Below are 23,885 nucleotides of genomic sequence, written 5' to 3' on the forward strand. Positions count from 1 at the left end.
GCCAACCCGCAGTCTCAATCCAAAGTAATGCAAGACCTCTGCCTTAAAATAGGGGAAGGCAAAGAGAGATATTTCCAAATTGGCCGTCCACTTCCAAGGCACTAACGCTGGAAGTAATTGAAGAAGAAGAAGAAGATGAAAGAGATCATACTCCATCTGCGAGATGAGGACATCTCACGTTTTTCAAGTGGGAGAGAATGTAAGATTCCTCCTCATCCCCTCAAGATGTCCAGTTTCTTCCCCTGTAAATCAATCCCCTTTTTCAGAATACTAAAAGATCTTGTTTCTACTTGTTTTGGCCTAGAGAGAGAAAATGTTCCAGAGAGAGGTTTTAGATATCTTTGGATGGAAAAATATCCTTTCTTATTAAATGAAATTTCCCCGAAACAAAAATTTAAAAAGAATTTCCTAAGGTGCATTAGAAATAAATTATAATCTTCTCAAAAGGCCTTAACCTAAGGGTCTAGATTTTCTAAAAAAATTGGATTAAGGTTCTAAGGGACCAATTAGATTAATCCAAATGTAGGGAGGAGATAAATTGAAGAAATAAAGAAAAACCTCCCAAAAATGAGTAAATACTCACATAAGATATAGAGTGGACTAAGGACCAAGGAAAATAGTAAAAAAACTGACTTTTGTCACCTCAAAATGGGGATTTCCCCTCATGAAGGAGGCGCCTTTTTTCTCATAATTGCTTTCAACACCATATTGGGGAATATGGGAATTTCCCACAAGTTTGGGACACGTGGTCAAAAGTTTGGATTAACCATAACTTAAACACCACTAATCCAAAATGAGCGCTTTATAGCTCTTTAGGTTCCATTTTTCAAGCGCTTTCCAATGATAGGTCATATGATAGGGTTTTGAGAAACTTACAAACATTTTATCCATGTCCCCCTTTTTTAAGTATTCAAAAATGGGAATTGGAAAATTCCCAAATTCACTAATATGGTGTTTTTCCATTTTAAATCAATAAAATGAGATATTGCATCTCTCCTCTAATTCAAGTCTAGTTCCTAAAAGTAAGCTAAACTGACCCAAACATGGTCAAAAATTGACCAAACTGATCTCGAAAATTCTAGAATCAGTTTCCTTGGTTTGAGGCTCACTTTTTCCTATCAATAGAAGCCTCCCCCTTTGTAAAAGCTTAATAGTGTTTATGCACTATTACTCTACTCCTCCCCAGAGCCAAAAACATTGAATTCACTTGTTTTTGACTAATTCCTCTACAAAGAATTAGAGGCCACTCTTGATCCAAACAAGAGTAGAACCCTCAATTCCTCAAGCCAACGGAAAGCTCGAAAAACTCCATGTAAGTTATTAATTCTACTTTTTTTTAAAATTCTAATCTATGGTTTTCTGTATTCTTTGCTTTTTAATGTGACTATGGATTATAAGCCTTGATGAAAAATCTTCTCCCTTCTCTTCATTAAGAATTTCAGCCTTTCTTTATCCTCAAATGAGTAAAAAATAAATTGAGTTAAACTTTTCCTATTGACTACTCTTTAGAAGTGAAAAATTGATTAGATTAGAATGCTTTATTTCATCTTGGGATAAATTTTAAAGTAAATTTAGAATGTGAAAATTGAGAAATGGTCAGCCATATAAAGGAGGTTATGGCAAAATTTTATTAAATTATGTGGAAATAAGTTTATCTTTCTGTTATTCAAAAAGAATAATCCCCACCATTTGTGAATTCTAAAAGAAATTCTTTTTATGCATAAATAGATGTATAAAAGGATTTTCTTTTATTATAAAAGTGTCATTTTCATTAGATTTAAATTCTATGCATAGAAAGATGCATATTGGATATTTTTTTATATAAAAGTGTTATTTTTATTAGATTCAATTTCTATGCATAGAAAGATACATATTGGATATATTTTTTTTTAATAAAAGTGTTCTTTTCATTAGATTTAATTTCTATGCATAGAAAGATGCATATTGGATATTTTTTATTATAAAAGTCTTATTTTCATGAGATTCACTTTCTATGCATAGAAAGATGCATATTGGATATGTTTTATTATAAAAGTGTTATTTTCATTAGATTCAATTTCTATGCATAGAAAGATGCATATTGGATATTTCTTTATTATAAAAGTATTATTTTCATTAGATTCAATTTCTATGCATAGAAAGATGCATATTGGATATTTTTATTATTATAAAAGTGTTATTTTTATTAGATTCAAATTCTATGCATAGAAAGATGCATATTGGATATTGTTTTAATTATAAAAGTGTTATTTTCATTAGATTTAAATTCTATGCATAGAAAGATGCATATTGGAAATCTTTTTATTTTAAAAGTGTTATTCTTATTAAATTGATTTTATGCATAAATAGAGGAATAAAGAATTTTTATATCAAAATTAGATTCTCTTTAATTCTATGTTTAATTTCCATGAATATTTAATAAATAAATAAGAAAATACTCTAAGAGGAAAAATTCTATCGTTTCATATTCACTCGATTAATAAAGAGAAAATTCAAAAAATTTATCGAAGGCAAAATATTCAGATAAATGATTAATTTATTCCTCATCGAAATTCGCGATGATTAATATAGAAATCAGTTAAGTGAATATTCAATGAATGAAATTCAGTAAATTAGTAATTGAAATATCACCCCCTTTTTGAGAAAGATAATTCAGGAAGAAAAAGAGATTTGAGGTAAATAGAAGTGATGAGTTGTGTGATGTGAATCAGATAGATGTGAATGAAGGGATGAATAGATGTGATGTGAATAGAGGTGATGAGATGTGAGGTAAACAAATGTGAAGAGATGTGTGATGAGAATCAGATAGATGTGAATGAAGGGATGAATAGATGTGATGTGAATAGAGGTGATGAGGTGTGAGGTAAATAGATGTGAAGAGATGTGTGATGTGAATCAGATAGATGTGAATAAAGGAATGCATAGATGTGATGTGAATAGAGGTGATGAGATGTGAGGTAAATAGATGTGATGAGATGTGTGATGTGAATCAGATAGATTAGAATGAAGGGATGGATAGATGTGATGAGAATAGAGGTGATAAGAATAGAGGAGATGAGATGTGAGGTGAATAGATGTGATGACATGTGTGATGTGAATAGCGGTGAAGAGATGTGAGGTGAATAGATGTGATGTCATGTGAATTAAGATGTAAATGAATGATATGGGATGTGAGTGAATGTATGTAAAAGAATGTGATGTGGATGTGTATGCGAAGATTTATGATGTGATGAAAAATGATGTGATGTGACATGAATATATGTGGATGTGAAGTGATAGATATGAATGTATGAATAGATGTGGGTAGTCGTACAAGTGAACGATTGGATGGATGTGTATGAATGAGATATGGTGTGGACAGAAGTGATGTGATATAATGTGAATAGAATGTATGTGATGGGATGGTTATGAAACTGTATGTGGTGGTATGAATGAACGAATGTGATGGATATGAATGAATGAGATGTGATGGGTGTAAATGAATGAGATGTGATGGATATGAATGAATGAGATGTGATGGGTGTAAATGGATGTGATGTTATTGAATGTGATGGACGAGAATTGATGTGGTGTCATGTGAATTGTGATGTGAATGATCATGATGTGATGAGAAAGGGAATACAAATGATATAAATGAGGAAGGATGTGGAACAATGTGGAGAGGAGAGTTCGCTATAGAAACTGTATTTATGACCTGTTTTTTTTAAATGACTGTTTTATGTCATATATGCTCGGGAAGCATTTTGACCGTCTTGTGAATGAGGTCGTGGAGACCCAATCTGATAAAGTTGCAACACCTGATGGAGAGTCGATGGAGGACGTCTCGCGTAGCAAGGTCAGCTGAGGTCTTGACTAGCCTCGATTCGATTAAAATGGTGAGCTTCCGGTACGGTGGATGAGGGACCAAGGAAGGGGCCTATGAGTGAAGCGCTAGGTGACCTGCGAAGGATCCTAGAGGGTGCTGACCATACGGTGCTCGGGCTCTGGGGAGTCGCTGAAGATACCCACATGTGCATCGTGGAAGATATTGGAATAAGGAGTAAGAGTTATTTTCTGAATTCGGGCATGGATCTAGTTGATTGTTGGGGTTATTTGTTGCTGTCGGCCAACTCCATAGGGGTTGTCAGCAGCTAGCTACATGCCTCCGTATATATAAAGGCCAGTTTTGCCTCATCACTTATTATCCAACATTCCTATTTCACAAGCACATATGCTTGCAACATCTGTTGGCTAATATTGCCATTGTAAAGCCCGTTGCTACATAATAAAGATGTTCATTGTCTAATCTCTCTCTCTCTCTCTCTCTCTCTCTCTCTCTCTCCTATGTTTTGCTTCCGCACTATGCAACTTTATCATGGTATCAGACAACTAGGTCCCTGCTACCCACTTCTACGTTTTTCTCCCTCTTGCATTTTTTGGAGAACAAATAAATTGCTACATTTTCAACAGTGGCTACATTTTCTTCTCTTTCTCTCCCTTCTTGATTAGCATTTTCATATCCTACTGCTCCTACCCTGCGTTTCTGTAAGGTCCCTGTCCCCACCGTGCAACGAATTCAGGCCCACTAGTAGCGGAAGTAGCACTTCTTGCGCGGGCCAGGGTCCCTCACTCGGGGCCTCGCCCACGGATATTCGGACAAGAGACTAATCCATCGCTTCTTCCAAAACCGAACCCGGAAGAACTTCCCATTGCCCGGAAAGCACAAGCAATTCCTCCAGGATATATATATATATATATAATATAATATATATATGTATAAGAAGTGCTCTCCCTTTTTGTTTTGTCTAAGCTTGACATGTGTGCATAAGACATGTACAACGGGTGTACGTACATACATAGGTGTATATATATATATATATATGTATGTATGTATGTATAATAAATAGTTCATAAAAACACATAGCACATATACATATATATGCACATGCATGTATGTTTGTGTATGCCTGTAGGTGCATGCATGCACCTTTAATTGAATATGTGAGGTGATTGTTTAATCCCATAAAGAGGCAACAAACATGGGTAGGTGATTGTGAAACAATGGGGGTTGAACCATATAGATTTCTTCTGGGAGATCCCCATGAAGGAAAGTTGTTTGGGGACATCGAGGTGATTGTGAAACAATTACCTCAATTGTGAAACAAACATGGGTAGGTGATTGTGAAACAATGGGGGCTTAGCCATATAGATTTCTTTTGGGAGATCCCCATGAAGGAAACTTGTTTGGGGGCATCGAGGTAATGCAACTCTAGGTCTAATAATGCAGCTAAATCAATAAGAATATGGAAAGAACTCGTGCAGAGGACAGGTGAGAAGATTTCTATATAAACTTCTTCTCGAATATCCCCATGAAGGATAGTCATTTGGTTGGACATCGAAATAACTAAAACAATAAGAATATGGAAGGAACTGATGTGGAGGACAGGTGAGAAGGTTTCAGTATAGTCTTCTAGGCCAAGAACCCGAGAGAAACCTTGAGCTACACACTACAACACATCGGGAATACAACAACATTTTTTAGCAGCGTTTTGGAAGGGGAAGTGTCGAGGCTTTTAATGCTGCTGAGCATTGAAAAAGCACTAATCATCAATGATTTTTTACAGCTCATCAACGTTATTTCACTGCTCCAGCAACATTTTCAAACACTGCTACATTGTTTTAAAAAAACGATGTTGAGCAGCATGGCCTAGAAAAAGTAATCCCGCTTCTTTTGCTGGCGCGCATAAATTTTATCATTTAAATGTCCTAACCTTGATACCTTGGATTTTTTTGCAGGTTTATATCTAATCTATCTCTTCTACCCTATCCTCCTCAAGTTCAAACAAGGTATGTCTTCTCTTTTCCTTCATCTCCTATACAAACAAGCTTTCCATGAAAGCTTTCTTGTGAGTATTTTCCTTCTATTTCCTCTCTTTTAAGTTTTTCTTTTCTTCTTTTTCCCTTCTCATTGAAGCTTAATCCTAACCCTAGCTTCTACATAGAAACTCTAATAGAGAGCTTTGATAGAGAGATCTCCATCAAAGCTCTCTATTAGGGTTTCTATGTAGAAGCTAGGGTTAGGGTTAAGCTATAATGAGAAGGGAAAAAGAAAGATTCAATAAGTTTTCTATAACATTATGCAAAGCTTTCATTAAGATTTCTATTAAGATTAAGGTTTTGTATATCCTTTCTATCAGGGTTAAGGTTATGGTTACGACGAACACTTTTTTTTCCTTATTTGGTTTGATTTTGTAGATTATCCACACATACAAGCCTCATAAGGTCCGAGATCTCTCTTTTATGTTTCCTCTCTTATGCTTTTACATGTTATACAGTTTGTAAGTTTTAGGATTTGTTACTTTTTCTCCCCTCTATGGATAGATGAGCTCCTCTCTAAAGAGGTGGCCATATACCTTAGCCTCATGCATGAGGCTAGTGCATAAAGCTTATACATTAGCCATGTGCATAAGCCTCATATATAAGGGTAGTGTATAAACCTCATGCATGAGACTTATACATTTGCCATATGCATAAGCCTCATGCATGAGGCTTGTACATAAGGTTTATGCAATGAGACTTGTGCATAAAGCCTCATGCATAAGCCTCATGTATAAAGCTTATCCATTGATAAGCCTCTATGCATAGCCTTATATATAAGCTTATGCATGAGGCTTATGCATTAGCCATATGCGAGCCTTATACATAAGCTTATGCATGAGGCTTATGCATTAGCCATATGCGAGCCATATGCATAAGCATCATGTATAAAGCTTATGCATATGGCTAATGCATAAGCCAGGTACATAAGCTTTATGCATAAGCCGCATACATGAGGCGTATGTATAAGCTCATGCATAAACCTTGTGCATAAGGCCTATGCATAGGCCTTATGCGTAAGGCTTATGCATAGCCGAGTCCTACCTAGGCATGCGGGTAGCTACTGGGATGCATAGCGTCGTGCAAGCTATGAATGCTGTGCGTAAGCCTTATACATAAGGTCTATGCATAGCCGAGTGCTATCTAGGAATGCGAGTAACTACTAGAATGCATCAGGAGTTCCCATTATGTACCGAGTGCTATCCACCATGCCGGTAGATACCAACATACCTAGGTAGCTATCCAACATGCCGGTAGATACCAACATACCTAGGTAGCTATCCAATGTATGCTGGGTGCTACCTAAGTATGCCGGTATGCCGGCATGCACCGAGAGCACCCAATGCATGTCAGGTGCTACCTAGGCATGTCAGTAGCTTCCAATGTATGTCGATAACTTCCGACATGCACCGAGAGCACCCAATGCATGCGAGGTGCTACCTAGGCATGCCGGTAGCTTCTAATGCATACCAGTACCTACCTAGGCATGCTGGTAGCTTCTAATGCATGCCAGTAACTACCTAGGAATGTCGGTATCTTCTAATGCAATGCGAGTAACTACCGACACCTAGAGAGATCTTAGGGTTTTAATAGTGGTATCAGAGCAATCTCTAGTTAATTGTTGTTATTTTTCTTTCTTATTATAATTTTGGTATTTTTTGAAGAAAATTTTAATATTTACTAAATAAAAATGTTATTTTGGGATCGTCAATATGGCAATTGGAACACGTGTTTCTTCTATTCAATGGATGAATCGACATTGCGGGGAAATTTCGTGAGTTTAATGCTATTTTTTTCTATTTTTTGTGGTTTAAAATAAGCATTAATGGAAAGTTTTACAAAAATACCACATATTTTATTTTGGATATTTTTGGTAGAATGGATTCCTTGAATTTCTATAGTTTTTAGGAATTTTTTCTAATTTTTTAAAATTTATAGAGCATTTTTATGGTCAAAAATGTATTTTTATACATTTTTGCGGGTTTTTTCGCGGGTATGCTATCAAATTTTTGCCAATTTTCTGATGAAATGCAGTAGGGGGTAGCATATTGATGCATTGAATTCTCTCCCGTGTGCGTGGAACCCTCTTCGTCTCTCAATTTTGAATTTTTCTTTTATTTCTTCTCTCGCGCATGTGAAGGCTTCTTAATCAAAAAAAATTTTATTAACGTTAATCATAATTAGGATCTAATTATGATTAAAAAGATTAATTAAAAGTTAACCTCTCTGTTAACAAAGAGAGAAGGTGGGGGTGAAGAGAGAAATGAATGGAGAAGGAGATGAGAGAGGGGAGAGGAGAGAGGACTCCCTCTCTCTGTCAGTTTTAAAACGCGCCTCCGGCAGGGGAGGATGTAGCGCAGCCTGTGTGGCGAAAATCGCCCCCCTCCTAGAAATTTTTTTCATAAGCTTTAAAACTAAAGTTTAAATAAAAAAAGTTTATTTTATTTTATTTTTTTTAAAAGGGGTTTTTTTATTTTTTAAAAAAGCTTTTGAAATCCTTTCAAAAAAGCTTGGAAAAAAGCGTGAAAAAAGGAGAAAATACGAATTTTGAGAAAAAAAAACTCTGAAATTTTTCCTCTTAAAACCTCTTGGCTTTCCGCATTCTCGGGAAACCTTTTGGCTTTCCTAATTCCGGGAAATCTTTTGACCTTTCGGATTCCGGTAACTTTTGCCCTTTCACATTCCAAATTTTTTTGTCTTTTCATTTTCTCAAAACTGTTCGCTTTTTGTATTCTGGGAAAACCATTGGGATTTCAAAAAAAATTTGACCATTCGTATTCTAAATGCGTTCGGGGTAAATTAAATTTTTAAAAAATTCCAAGAAATTAGTGAAAAATTAGACAAAGGTTATCTTAAATTTCTAGAAAATGTGGGGTTGGTGTTTGGCATGTGGTGTGTCCATTCGGGCGCCTGTGACCATTCAAATTCCTTTAAAAATATATTTTTTGACCCAAAAATTTAGAAAATCCATTAAAATTGTAAATTTTCATTGGATTTGAGAATTGTTGGGCAGAATTGGAAATTTCGTGATAGGATTCTCTGGAAAAATAAGGAATATTCTAGAAATTATTTTTAGAAATCTTAAAAATTGGTATTTTTAAAATATTAATGGTATTTTGGCAAATCTAATTGCTCAAAATTTTGTGAAAAAATATAGGTTTGGAATGCCATAAGATAGGTTTGGTGGAATTCAAAATTATCGTATTTTGAGGCTCTATAAAATTAGAAAAAATTAGAAAAAAATCATGATAATTTTTTTTCTCGAGAATTCAATATTTTCGAGGGTTATTTAATGTTGAAATACATTTTCATGTGCTGACATTAGATAGATGCAGGTTATTCGCATATTATTAATACGATTATACCTCATATTAGTAGATATTTTTGTTTAGATTAATTTCAAACAATATTTTCATGATTTTTTTGCCATTGTTTAGCCATTCTTTTTGGACATGTTCCATACTTTTGATGGCTATAATATGTGTTCAAAGTGTGTTTCACCTTTAACACTTTTCCATGATAATTTATTTTGCACTTATTTAAGTGTGGTCTAAGCTTAATTTCTTAAGCCTAAGATAAATTTTTTCATGGACTAGTTGATCAGTTTGTTTTGGTGGATTTTGTTGGATGTTTTCCAAGTTTTATATGGACTCATCAGGTTCTGCCTAGATCACTTGTGTCTAGGGGTTTTTAATGAGTGCTACACACATGTGTTTCACTTGCTTACTTTGGAGTTTTGCTTGAACGACACCATGTTCATATACTCCGGATTGATGAGTTGACCACCAATTTTAATGCTTCTTTTGGCATGATTAATGACCATTAGATGGCATGCATTGATTGTTATGATCAACTATGGTTTTCATGGATTCGAGAAGCTTCTATGCTTTTATCCATGGTTTTATAAGGATCTTTTGATCTTTTGGATAATATCATGTGCTTTGAAGTTAGCATTTGCCTTCGTTTTTTATACTTAATTTTGGAGTATATTCCTTGTACTCTTGTATATATTCCAACTTGGATACCTAGTTACTTATGTATCTAGGTGAGTTATTTTCTACTCTAGCTTTGGTGTGTTTATTGGGTAGTTATCATTAGAAAGGCGCCAATAATTCAAAATTCTTTTCTAATGATGTACTCAGAAAGAGTTATTCCTTGATGTAGTCTTAGGTATATAGAGACAGGTTTTAGTATGTGAAAGTCTGGGATAAGGCCATATTATTCTTTTTATATAGGATTTTATTCATATTTCCTAGACGACATACTAGGGAGTTTCAAATTGATAAGGTATGTATGGGTGGTATCATGGTGGTATGGGATGCTAGCGATCCCTCACATATATTATCTTATGGGATAATTTGGGCTCAAGATTGTTGCTTTGCTTACATCACTTAGCATGTTGACCTAAACATTCAAAGACAATCTCATTTTCTAAATTCATCTAAAGTTATTGTGCGGGCATTCTCTAGATAAACTTCTTTTATCTATAGCCTATATGTATTATGAGTGTAATCTCATCGGCATTTTCACTTGTTGAAATCTCTTTCTTTAGAGTTTAACGAGTTTATCTTGTTGTGTTGAAATTTGGATTTTTCCTTTGTTGGCATTTCTTTCTCTAGTTCCGTACTTTAGGTGATCTATACAGTCAACCTAATGGTTTACGGATAGACATATGTGACTCATTGAGACGTTGATAACTCTCTATGTTGATATGTGTAACTCGGACGCCGATAATTCCATGAGCAGATGTGGGGTACATCGGGCCGCCGATGACTATAGGCTGGACTGATGGATCCGTAAATCGAGACTCAAATTCTGTTTAGTTCGATAGATGAAGTAAATCCCGGACAAAAATTGCTCTACGGAAAAGAATCAACGGCTGTGCCTCTCAATGAGAAAAAAAGCGTTGGTCTCTATGATCCAAGTACAATCTTTTTCCCTGATCTGACTATGGGACTTACGGGTTTGGTCAGATGAGCTCAGTTAGTTAAGGCTTTTGACTACGTTAGGGAAAAGTTATCCTGGTGGAATCGCTCGTGCTTTTTGGGCAAGAGAAGTTTTTCCGAGTTCGGTTTGGAAGAATCGAGGAATTAGTCACCTGTCCGGATATCCGTGGGCGAGGCCCCGAGTGTGGGACCCTGCCCCGTGCAAGATGTGCTACTTCCGCTACTAGCACTCCGAATCCGTTGCGTGGTGGGGACAGGGATCTTACAAGAACTGTTATAGGCAAATTCCATCATTGGAAGATACTTTTCCCAACTTGATGCTTTTCTAGAGACATATTCACAAAGCATATCCTCTACAATCTGATTCATATGCTATGTTTGCCCATCAGACTGCGGATGATCAAAGGAATTCATATTCAAAGTAATTTCCTCATTGTAAACCATTCGGAATAAAGTAGGAAAACATGGCATTATAATAGCAGGAACTAGATATCCCCATGGGGTAGCCAACCGCCCAACCATTGTAGTGATGGGATCCAATTAGGAATTTGGTTAGGTTTTGTCCCGGGTACCAGGGAAAAGAGTTCCGAGCCCCCCTAGCCGGATTTTCAAGCAAATTTAACTCCAGTCACACCACTTACACACCCAATATGAAATTGCCTTTTCCTGGATTCAAATGTATTTAATTCAGTCATTTAATGAAATCATAGTGTTACTGATCATAAACTTCCACCAAGTATCCGGTTGAATCTTAATTTCCAATCATTCCTTCATCGCGGAGTATCTATGGCATCATTGGCAACCAGAACGCTCACCATCTATTCACTTAGGGGCCTTTTCTATAGTTCCTATCTCATAGTACCCGACAGATAATTACTTATAAAAATCAAGATGGAATCCTCGTTGAAGATCAGCAAGATCAACCAACAGATCCATATAAGAGAGCTATGGACTCATCAGTTGTTGAGGACCAACAAGGTCAATCAACTAGATCCATACTCCATTTCAGAAAACAACTCTTACTCCTTGTTCCAATATCTTCCACGACGCACGTGTGGGTGTCTTTGGTGACCCAGAGCCCGAGCATCGTATGGTCAGCACGCTCTAGGATCCTTCACAGGTCACCTAGCGCTTCACTCATAGGCTGCTTCCTTGGTCCCTCATCCACCATACCAGAAGCTCACCATTTAAATCGAATCGAGGCTGGTCAATACCTCAGCCGACCTTGCTATGCGAGACGTCCTCCGTTGACTCTCCGTCACCTGTTGCAACTTAATGAGGTAGGTCTCCACGACCACATTCTCAAGACAGTCAAAATGCTTCCCCAGCATTCTTGACATAAAACAATCATTTACAAACAGTTCACAAATACAATTTCTATAATAAACTCACATCTTTCCAGATTGTTCCGCATCAATCCATATTACTTAATCCAAATCCAAATCATACGTGTATCCATTCTTGACCAGATACATCATTTTCCATCCCATCACATCAGATTCATTCACTTCACATTACATCCATTCCTATCTTTCTTAATTTACATTACGTCTCATTCGTTCAGATCTTATATTATTCATTCACATTCTGATTCACATGACATCTCATCTCATCCATTCGCTCATATCGACTTCATATCCATTCACATTCATATTTGTATTCATTATTTCACCTACACATCCACATTCGTACATCCACATGCACATCTGCATCCATACATCCACATTCACATTCACACCCATATATCCATATCCACATTCCACATTCATACATCCATACCCACATTCCACATTCACACATCCACATCCACATTCACATTCACATTCATACATCCATATCCACATTCCACATTCATACATCCACATCCACATTCACATTCATACATCCATTTTCACATCTTCATTCATATATCCATTTTCACATCTTCATTCATACATCCACATCCGCATCTACATCTATACATCCACATCCGCATCCGCATCCGCATCTACATCCATACATCCACATCCGCATCCACAATCACATCCATACATCCATACATCTATATCATACATTCACATCCACGTTCACATTCATACATCCACGTTCACATTCACATCCATACATCTATATCATACATTCACATCCGCGTTCACATTCATACATTTATATCATACATTCACATCCGCGTTCACATTCATACATCCACATCCATACATCCACATCCACATCCATACATCTATATCGTACATTCACATCCGCGTTCACATTCATACATCCACATCCATACATCCATATCCACATTCCATATTCATACATCTATATCATACATTCACATCCACGTTCACATTCATACATCCACATCCATACATCCATATCCACATTCCACATTCATACATCTCCATCTATTCCTCATTTATTTTCATCTATCTGATTCGTTTCACATCCTCATATTTATTTATAGAATACAAGAGAATTCTTATTTTTTATATAAGATTTCTTCACGCATCTATTTATGCATAAATTCCATTTTAAGGAGAATAACACTTTCGAAATAAAAATCAATCTTTTATACATCTTCTTATGCATAAATTCATTTTAAATGAGAATGACACTTTTGGATTAAAATAAATTCACCCATTTATGCATAAAAAACATTTATGATGAAAATCACACTTTTAATATATAAAAATATCTTCTATGCATATGTTTATGTATTAAAAAAATTTATGATGAAAATCACACTTTTAATATAAAAAAGTATCTTCTATGCATATGTTTATGCATAAAAATCTTTTATGATGAAAATCACACTTTTAGTATTAAAAAATATCTTCTATGCACCCATTTATGCATAAAAATCTTTTATGATGAAAATCACACTTTTAATATAAAAAAATATCTTATATGCATATGTTTATGCATAAAAATCTTTTATGATGAAAATCACACTTTTAATATAAAAAAATATCTTCTATGCATATGTTTATGCATAAAAATCTTTTATGATGAAAATCACACTTTTAATATTAAAAAAATATCTTCTATGCACCCATTTATGCATAAAAATCATTTATGATAAAAATAACCTTTTTAATATAAAAAAAATATCTTCTGTGCATATGTTTATGCATAAAAATCTTTTATGATGAAAATCACACTTTTAATATATAAAAAATATCTTCTATGCATATGTTTATGCATAAAAATATTTTATGATAAAAATCACACTTTTAATATAAAATAATATCTTCTATGCATCCATTTATGCATAAAAATAATTTATTATGAAAATCACACTTTTATAATAATAAAAATAATCTTTTATGCATACTTTTATGCATGAAAATCAATTATAATGAAAGTAATACTTTTATAATAAAACTATTTTTTTTACAAATAATCTAAATGCATCTTCTATGCATGAAAATGACACTTTAGAATATAGAAGTCATAAGGATTACTCTTTTAGAATAATGAAAGATAATACTTATTTCTAAATTTTTAAAAAATTTCGCCATAACCTCCTTTGTATGGCTGGCCATTTTTCAATTTTAAGTCTCTAAAACTAATTAGAAATGCATCAAGAGTATTTAAATCATTCTAAAGTAACATTTTTCTACTTATTTAAGAGAAACATTATGAAAAACTTGATTTTATTCATTAATCATTCACCTAGGATAAAGAATGGTTGGACTTACTAGAGAAGAGAGGGGAATGCCTTTTGCAATGAGGCATAACATCATTTGCAATGTAGAGAAGACAAAAATCATTTAAAAAAAATCATAAAATGAATGGGAAAGAGAAGAATCTCCAACTTACATAGATAATTTGAGAGCTTTCCTTTGGCTTGATGGTTTGAGGGTTCAACTCTTGTTTGAGACAAGAGTGGCCACTAATCTTTTGGAAGAGGGAAGATCAAAAACTAATGAATTATGAGTGAAATTTCTTGTTTTTGGCACTTGGGAGAGGCAGGGTAACAGTGCAAAACACTATTGAGCTTCAACAAAGGGGGAGGCTTCTATTTATAGGAAAAAGTGAGCCTCTAACCAAGCAAACTGATTGTAGAATTTTCTGGATCAGTTTGATCAATTTTTGATCATTTTTAGGTCAGTTTTGCTCACTTTTTGGATCTAGTAGAAATATGAGAGAGGAGAGATAAAAATATCTCATTATTTGGGAGTTTAAAACTCATTCAAGCATGTGAAATAGGCGCCTCCTTCATGAGAGGAATTCCCCCATACTGAGGTGTCAAAAATGCATCATTTCACTTAAATATCTCTCTTTTTTAACTATTAACCTTGTCCTTAGTCAACTCTTCATCTTATGTGAGTATTTACTCATTTTTGGGGGATTTTCCTTTTATTCTTCTATTTATCTCCTCCCTACATTTGGATGAATCTTATTGGTCCATAGGAACCTTAATTTAAAATTTTGAAAAAATCTTCACTCCCAGGATAATGCCTCTTGAACAGATTATACGTAATTTCTAATGCATCTTTTGAAAATCTTTTTGAACTTCTGTTTCAGGGGAACTTATTTTAATAAGATGAGATATTTTTCTATCCATAAATATTTAAAAACTGAATTACCACTCTCTAGAAGATTTTCTCTCTCTAGGCCAAAACTGGTAAAAACAAGATCTTTTATATTTCTGAAGAGGGATTTGACTACAAGAAAAGATACTGGACATCCTGACAGACTGGGGGAGGAATCTTACATTCTACCCCACTTAAAAAACGTGAGATGTCCTCATCTCGCAGGTGGAGTATGATCTCTTTCATCTTCTTCTTCTTCTTCTATCACTTCCAGCGTTGTTGCTTTGGAAGTGGAGGGCCGATTTGGGAGCAACTCTCTTTGACTTCCCCTATTCTGAGGTGGAGGTCTTGCATTACTTTGGATTGAAATTACAGGTTGGATAGAGGGTCTACCTCTGGGATTTTCCTGATTTTGGTAGATAGAACCCTGATTACTCTGGAAGGAAGCGGCTGGAGTCTGGAATCTTGACCCTTCATTTCCTTGCCCTGAAAACCTTGATCCAAAAGGAGTTGGGCAATCCATACTGCGATGTCCAAATCCTTGACAGTTATAGCATTTCACTCTCTTGTTCAAGGGTGGAACTTCTAAAGTTGAAATCCAGGGAATTGAGTCTCGGGAAAAGAACATTTCTTCCATTCTGGAACTTCCCATATCCTGGGTTTGACTCTGATATCTCTTAGGCGGAGGAAGGTTGGAATCACCATCTGGGAATAAAAACCTTTTGAAAGGTGATGGTGCTGGCTTTGGCGAGACTTTGACATCCAAGGCTTTGGCGAAATCCTTTGCCATTCTTACTGCTTTACTGCTTCGGCCATTGAGATAGGTTTTGCATTCTTGACTAAAGTATCCAATGGCTCGTTCATTCCCCAAATGAACCTGGCCATCAACTGCTCTTCATCCAATTGAGGGGAATATTTAAGGAGAAGGGCAAAAGCCTGATGGTACTCTTCAATTGACCGGTTTTCCTGCTTTAGTTCCAAGAACTCATTCATCTTAATTTCAAGAAAGCCTGGGGGACAAAACCTCTTTCTGAGGTAAGCCTTCAGATCGGTCTAGGTTTGGGTATTTTGGTCGAGACGGTTTGGCTCGCAGTCGTTTCTCCATGCCACTCTAGCTGTCTCCACTATCTTCAACCTTGCAAGAGCCATTTTGCTCTTCTCATTGTACCTGGTGACATCAAAGTATTATTCCATTGATTCGATCCACTTCTCCACAGCCTCGCCCAAGTTTTTCCCTTCACCCTTGAAAGGTCCAGGCTGCGAACTATGAAGAGTTTTACGAACATCCAGGTCGAGCTCTTCTTCATCAAATTGGGGGTTAACATTTCTACCCGACGACCTCGATCCATGTTCCTATCAATACGAAAATTTTTGTTAAGTCTCTTTATTTATGATTCAATCCGATTTTTTATTCAACTAATTCCGGGGTTGTCTAAATAGGTCGGCTCCCCACAGAGTCAAGGGGTAAAGATGCTCATATAGAACGCATTATTAGTTAACAATTCATTCAGAATTATCTCATTCATATCTTTAACACAATAATGGTCCATCAGATTGAATTTTTCTATCTAAACAATCCTCCATGGGGATTTCAAATTTTCAGATTTTTAATTTATCAACCCTTAACTTGATCTACTGATCAAAAGTTAACAGTAGTAATCTGGCAGCACAATCCACTAATCTCATAGTGATTGGCTGAAGTCATTAACGTCATTCTAGCTACGAACATTATCACAGGGACTCGTCCCATTCATCCTCATTGTGGTTTTTGCTTGGCTTATTACATTTCAACCAAATTTTTGGAATCATCATTTTTCAATCAGAATCCAAATCAATTCATCAGTTCACAACCAGAATTTAAAAATCATATCAACCACATTCGAATTCATGATCTGGATAGCATTAATGCTTATAATTCCAAGTCTTAGATTTACTCGTATATACTGCCAGTAAAGAGCTACAGTTATACCCTCGGTATATACAGGTAGTCATGGTCCTAGGAGTTATAAGGTAAAGACTGTTGAGATATCGAGCTCGTCTAGTGAGGCGGTGGCCACTGATGACCCGCCTGGGGGATAGGCCCCACACTTACACCACTGGCATGGTTGGTGAGATCTTGGGTGATATGCGGCCAGTGGGATGACAGGCTATGTGACAGCCATTCTAGAGACTGGCATAGTTATAGCGCCAGCTCATTTAGTCGGGTTCACACTATAGAGAACCCGTGTATGTATTGGTTGAGTACCTTTCATATTGTGTGTACTCTCTTATTCTTGTATATGGTGTGTTGAGTGTTGAGTAGAGAAGAAGAAGATTTTCAGCCTCTCACCTTGTGTGTTCTCTATTAGGGTTTTGTGAGTGTGTGTGTGTGCTTGCAAGAGCTCAAGCTCTCTTCCCCCCTGCATCTTTTCATGGTATCAGAGCCTGGTTTGTGCTAAGGGCTGAGCTGCAAGCAAGAGAACCACAGGAAGCGGTACGAGAATAAGAGCTTCAACTACTCTTCCCTATTTGTGTTGGTGACTACACCCTTGTCGGGAGCTCTACAGGAGGCACCGGCAAAACGATCTCTGATTGAGGAGCTTTCTTCGTGGGAGTAAAGCTATTGGGCAACTATACAGTCCTATTGGACTTAGATTTTCGGGCCGAAAACGCGTTTCGGGCTCGTCTGGACCTCCATTTTTTAGAAAGCAGGCGATTTCGAGCACTACGGGTAAGTCATCGATTCTCTGCAGAACTCTGTTTTAAGAACTGCAGGAAGACAGATTGACTGTGCAGACACTGTGGGTGCTGCAAAGAGGTCTACAGTTGCCATTGGGTGTATGTATGCACATTGAAGTCACTGATTGTGACATTTGAGAGTACTACAGTACCGCTGCAGAGAATACAGCATTTGTGCAGGAAAAACCACAGTTCAGTTTCTGGTAAAATTGTGTGTTTGGCAAGATGTCTAATGATAGCATAACACAGATTGTGGCTGAGAAGCTGGATAAGAATAACCTCCATGCTTGGAGGTTCAGGTTGACGAATTTCCTGATGGGAAAAGGCTATTGGGACTACATAGAAGGTGAGCATGAAGAGGCACCGGAGATACCGGATATAAATCCGACTGCTTCAGATGTGAACGAGTTTAAAGACTGGAACCAAGGAGCCAGGAAGGTTATGTATTGGCTATCCATTAGTATACAGGACACCATGATTGGGCACATTCAGGATGCCAAGTCCCCCAAGGAGGCGTGGGACACCTTGGTAAAGCTCTATGAAACAAATACCAAGGCACGTAAGATACAGTTGAAGAATGAACTTCATACTGTGGAGAAAAAGAGCATGTCTGTGAATGACTATGCGCTGAAGATAAAGGGTATTGTGGAATCCCTTGCATCTATTGGTGTGTCAGATGATGATGACAAGGTGGAAGTCTGTCTACGTGGTCTCGGGCCACAATACAAGGCCTTCAAGACGTCTATTCAGACTCGAGAAAACATTCCCAACTTTACAGATTTGGTGTCTATGCTGATTATCGAAGAGAAGAGCTTGGGTGAAGACCAACAGTCTTCACAAAGCAAAAACAGTTCAGAGCAACAGGCCTTCTACACGAGTTCAGGAAGAGGACGAGGTAGAGGAGGCCGTGGACGTGGTCAAGGAGGTGGCCGAACAGGTAATCAGAATTATGGCCAACAGCAGCAGTAACAACAACAATCCCAGAATCAACAACAACAACAACACGCAGGTGGAAGAGGCAAATTCAGAGGCAGGGGGAGTCAAAGAGGCCGTGGAAATTGGCAAAGGCAATATAATGATGCACGTGAATGCTATTATTGTGGTAAGCCTAGACATGTGCAGGCAGAATGTTATAAGAAGCAGGCTTACATGCAAAATGGAAAAGTGCAGCAAAACAACTATGCATCCTCAAGCAGAAATAATGAGGATAATGAAAGGTTGTTTGTTATGCAGCATGTTGTGAATGCCATGTCTGAAAATGCTGATGCAGCACAAAAAGATAATGTATGGTATGTGGATTCAGGTGCTTCGAACCACATGACAAGTCATGGGGAGTGGTTCAAGGAGATGAAAAACCCGGAAAGACCAGGTTTTGTGGAAACAGGGGATGACACTGCTCATCCAATTGCCCACGTTGGAGATGTGCCATTGTCTATGCAGGATGGCAAAGTGAAGTACCTTGCAGATGTACTTCATGTACCGAACATAACAAAGAATCTGGTTTCAGTTGGCCAGATGATTGAGTAGGGTTTGCAGGTTCGGTTTAACCCTGATGGGTGTTATGTTGAAGATTTCAAAGACAAGTGCAAGTTGGTTGCAAAAGGCAACAGAGTGGGCAGAATGTTTACATTGAATGTAGACATGCCTGAAATGAGTGCCGCGATGTTTGAAAATGGTTCAAGAATTGTTGTAGACACAGACATTTGGCATAAAAGGATTGGACATGTAAATGTGCAGAGATTGAAGTCTATGCAGACAAAAGGAATTGTGACAGTGCTGCCAAAATTTAAAGTGAAAGGTATGCAGAAAATATGTCAAGCATGCCAATTTGGGAAGCAAACAAAGCATGTGTTTCCACGTAACAGATATGTGAGCAGAAATGCACTAGATGTTGTGCATTCAGATGTATGGGATCCTACGAAGACCATATCTATGGGAGGCTGCAGGTATTATGTGACTTTCATTGATGACCACACAAGGAAAGTGTTGGTATATTTCATGAAGGAGAAGATTGAGGTGTTCACTCACTTTCAGAATTTCAGAGTTTTGGTTGAAAAGCAAACTGGGAAATATGTAAAGTGCCTAAGGTCAGATGGAGGGGGAGAGTACTTCTCCAATGAGTTCTCTGAATTCTTGAAGAAGAATGGTATTCGGAGACAGTTTACATGCAGATACACTCTGCAGCAAAATGGAGTTGCTGAGCGGAAAAACAGGCACATTGCTGAGATTGCGCGAGCATTGATGGAAGAGAAGAATATGCCGCATTGCTATTGGGCTGAGGCTGTTTCTACAGCAGTATACATCATGAACAGGACTCCAACTGCAGCCATACATGATGTAACCCCAGAGGAGAGGTTTACTGGCAGAAAACCAGATTTGTCTCATCTGAAAGTCTTTGGATGCATTGCATATGTGCATGTGCCAGATGAGCTGAGAACTAAGCTCGATCCAAAAGCTGAAAAATGTGTGTTTATTGGATACTCCCTTGAGCAAAAGGGGTACAGGTGTTATAACCCTGCTACACGTGAGTTGAGGGTAAGCAGGGATGTTGTCTTTGATGAGATGAGCAGCTGGTATGCTGCTGAAAAAGAAGCTGTTGGGGCTGATGTGAGTGGAAGTGTGGTTGCACAGAATGCAGGTCAGCAATCACAGTCTTTGAGTGGACCAGGAGAGTCCTCATCTAGTGGGTCTATTGATAGACCATGGAGTGGCAGGCTGCATCATAATACCAGTCCTGCAAATGTGATTAGTACATCACGTAAAGGAAAAGAGAAAGTGGTTGAGCCCCTTGGTATGCCTGACATTTCTGCAGGGCATTCTCATGTTGATGGAGAGTCTAGTGGCTCAGATATGAGCCTTGATGAGGAGCTTGGGATCCCAGCTATGAGAACACTTGGTGTAAAGAAGGCTATGGAAGCCATGAATGAAAAGCTGCGAAGATCTGGGAGAGTGAAGAACCCTGTGCAGAGGTTTACTTATGATGGTTATGTGGCACATCACTATGCATATATGGCAAAGGTTGTGCAGGTTGTAGAGCCCACATGCATTGATGAGGCTGTTGGAAATGTGTGTTGGGAGAAAGCTATGGATGAGGAGATGGATGCACTATATGGAAATGAAACTTGGGATTTAGTGCAATTGCCTGAAGGCAAGAAAGCCATTGGATGCAAGTGGGTGTACAAAGTTAAACATAACAGTGATGGAAACATAAACAGGTACAAGGCTAGATTGGTAGCCAAAGGATATGCGCAGACATATGGGATTGATTATGAGGAAACTTTCAGCCCAGTTGCCAAGATGGCAACGGTGAGAGTTGTGATAGCAGTGGCTGCGTCAAAGCAATGGTCTTTACATCAGATGGATGTAAAGAATGCATTCTTGCATGGGGATTTGCAAGAAGAGGTGTATATGTTGCAGCCACCTGGTTATGAGGATGTGGGTCACCCCGAGCATGTTTGCAGGTTGAAGAAAGCCTTGTATGGCTTAAAGCAAGCACCATGAGCATGGTCTGACAAGATTTCTGAATATCTTGTCACTATTGGCTTTCATGTAGCCAATGCAGATTTTTCATTGTATGTGAGACATGGTGATAGAGGAGTTGTGCTTGTTGTCATCTATGTAGATGACTTGATCATTACGGGGGACCATGATGCAGAGATCTTTGATGTAAAGATCTTGCTTAGACAGAAGTTCGAGATGAAGGATCTGGGGGAGCTCAGATATTTCTTGGGCATTGAGGTGATTAGGTCACCACATGGTATTGGATTACTGCAGAGACTGTATGGCTTGGACATGTTGTCCAAGTATGGTATGACAGGCTGTAAGCCTATTTCTGTGCCATTAGATCAGAATGGCAAGTTGAGTGCAGATTCAGGAGAGATCTTGGAGGATCCTACTATGTACAGGAGCATAGTAGGAGGTTTGATCTACATGACGATCACCAGACCAGATTTGAGCTATGCTGTTGGGTTGGTGAGTCAGTTTATTCAGGTTCCACGGAAACCGCATTTGGATGCAGTGAGACGCATACTGAGGTATGTGAGGTCTACTTTGCATTGTGGACTATTCTATGAGACTGGGACAGAGATATGTGTACATGGGTACAATGCTGATTGGGCTGGTAAATCGAACCGAGGCTGGTCGGCCGACCTTGCTACGCGAGACGTCCTCCCTTGACTCTCCGTCAGCTGTTGCAACTTTATCAAGTAGTTATCCACGACCACATTCTCAAGACAGTCAAAATGCTTCCCCAACATTCTTGACATAAAACAGTCATTTACAAACAGTTCACAAATAAAGTTTCTAAAATAAACTCACATCTTTCCAGATTGTTCCACATCAATCCATATTGCTTAATCCAAATCCAAATCATACGTGTATCCATTCTTGACCAGATACATTATTTTCCATCCCATCACATCAGATTCTTTCAATTCACATTACATCCCTTCCTATCTTTCTTAATTTACATTACGTCTCATTCGTTCAGATCTTATATTATTCATTCACATTCTGCTTCACATGACATCTCATCTCATCCATTCGCTCATATCGACTTCATATCCATTCACATTCATATTTGTATTCATTATTTAACCTACACATCCACATTCGTACATCTACATTCACATCTACATCCACATTCACATTCACACCCATATATCCATATCCACATTCCACATTCATCCATCCATATCCATATTCCACATTCACACATCCACATCCACATTCACATTCATGCATCCATATCCACATTCACATTCATACATCCATTTTCACATCTTCATTCATACATCCACATCCGCATCTACATCCATACATCCACATCCACATCCACATTCACATCCATACATCTATATCATACATTCACATCCGCGTTCACATTCATACATCCACATTCACATCCACATTCACATCCATACATCTATATCATACATTCACATCCGCGTTCACATCCATACATCTATATCATACATTCACATCCACGTTCACATTCATACATCCACATCCACATCCATACATCTATATCATACATTCACATCCGCGTTCACATTCATACATCCACATCCATACATCCATATCCACATTCCACATTCATACATCTATATCATACATTCACATCCGCGTTCACATTCATACATCCACATCCATACATCCATATCCACATTCCACATTCATACATCTCCATCTATTCCTCGTTCATTTTCATCTATCTGATTCGTTTCACATCCTCATATCTATTTATAGAATACAAGAGAATTCTTATTTTTTATATAAGATTTCTTCACGCATCTATTTATGCATAAATTCCATTTTAAGGAGAATAACACTTTCGAAATAAAAATCAATCTTTTATGCATCTTCCTATGCATAAATTCATTTTAAATGAGAATGATACTTTTGGATTAAAATAAATTCTTTATGCATCTTTCCATGCATAAATCCAATTTAGTAGGAATTACACTTTTAGAATAAAAGAATTTCTCTTATGCATCTAATTTATGTATAAAATCCATTTATGATGAAAATCACACTTTTAATATATATAAAAATATCTTCTATGCACCCATTTATGCATAAAAATCATTTATGATGAAAATCACACTTTTAATATAAAAAATTATCTTCTATGCACATGTTTATGCATAAAAATCTTTTATGATGAAAATCACACTTTTAATATAAAAAATATCTTCTATGCATATGTTTATGCATAAAAATCTTTTATGATGAAAATCACACTTTTAATATAAAAAAATATCTTCTATGCATATGTTTATGCATAAAAATCTTTTATGATGAAAATCACACTTTTAATATAAAAAAATATCTTCTATGCATATGTTTA

Source organism: Cibotium barometz, chromosome 53 (genome assembly GCF_041138505.1).
Source record: "Cibotium barometz isolate CiBa-2024 chromosome 53, ASM4113850v1, whole genome shotgun sequence".
NCBI classification, from domain to species: domain Eukaryota; kingdom Viridiplantae; phylum Streptophyta; class Polypodiopsida; order Cyatheales; family Cibotiaceae; genus Cibotium; species Cibotium barometz.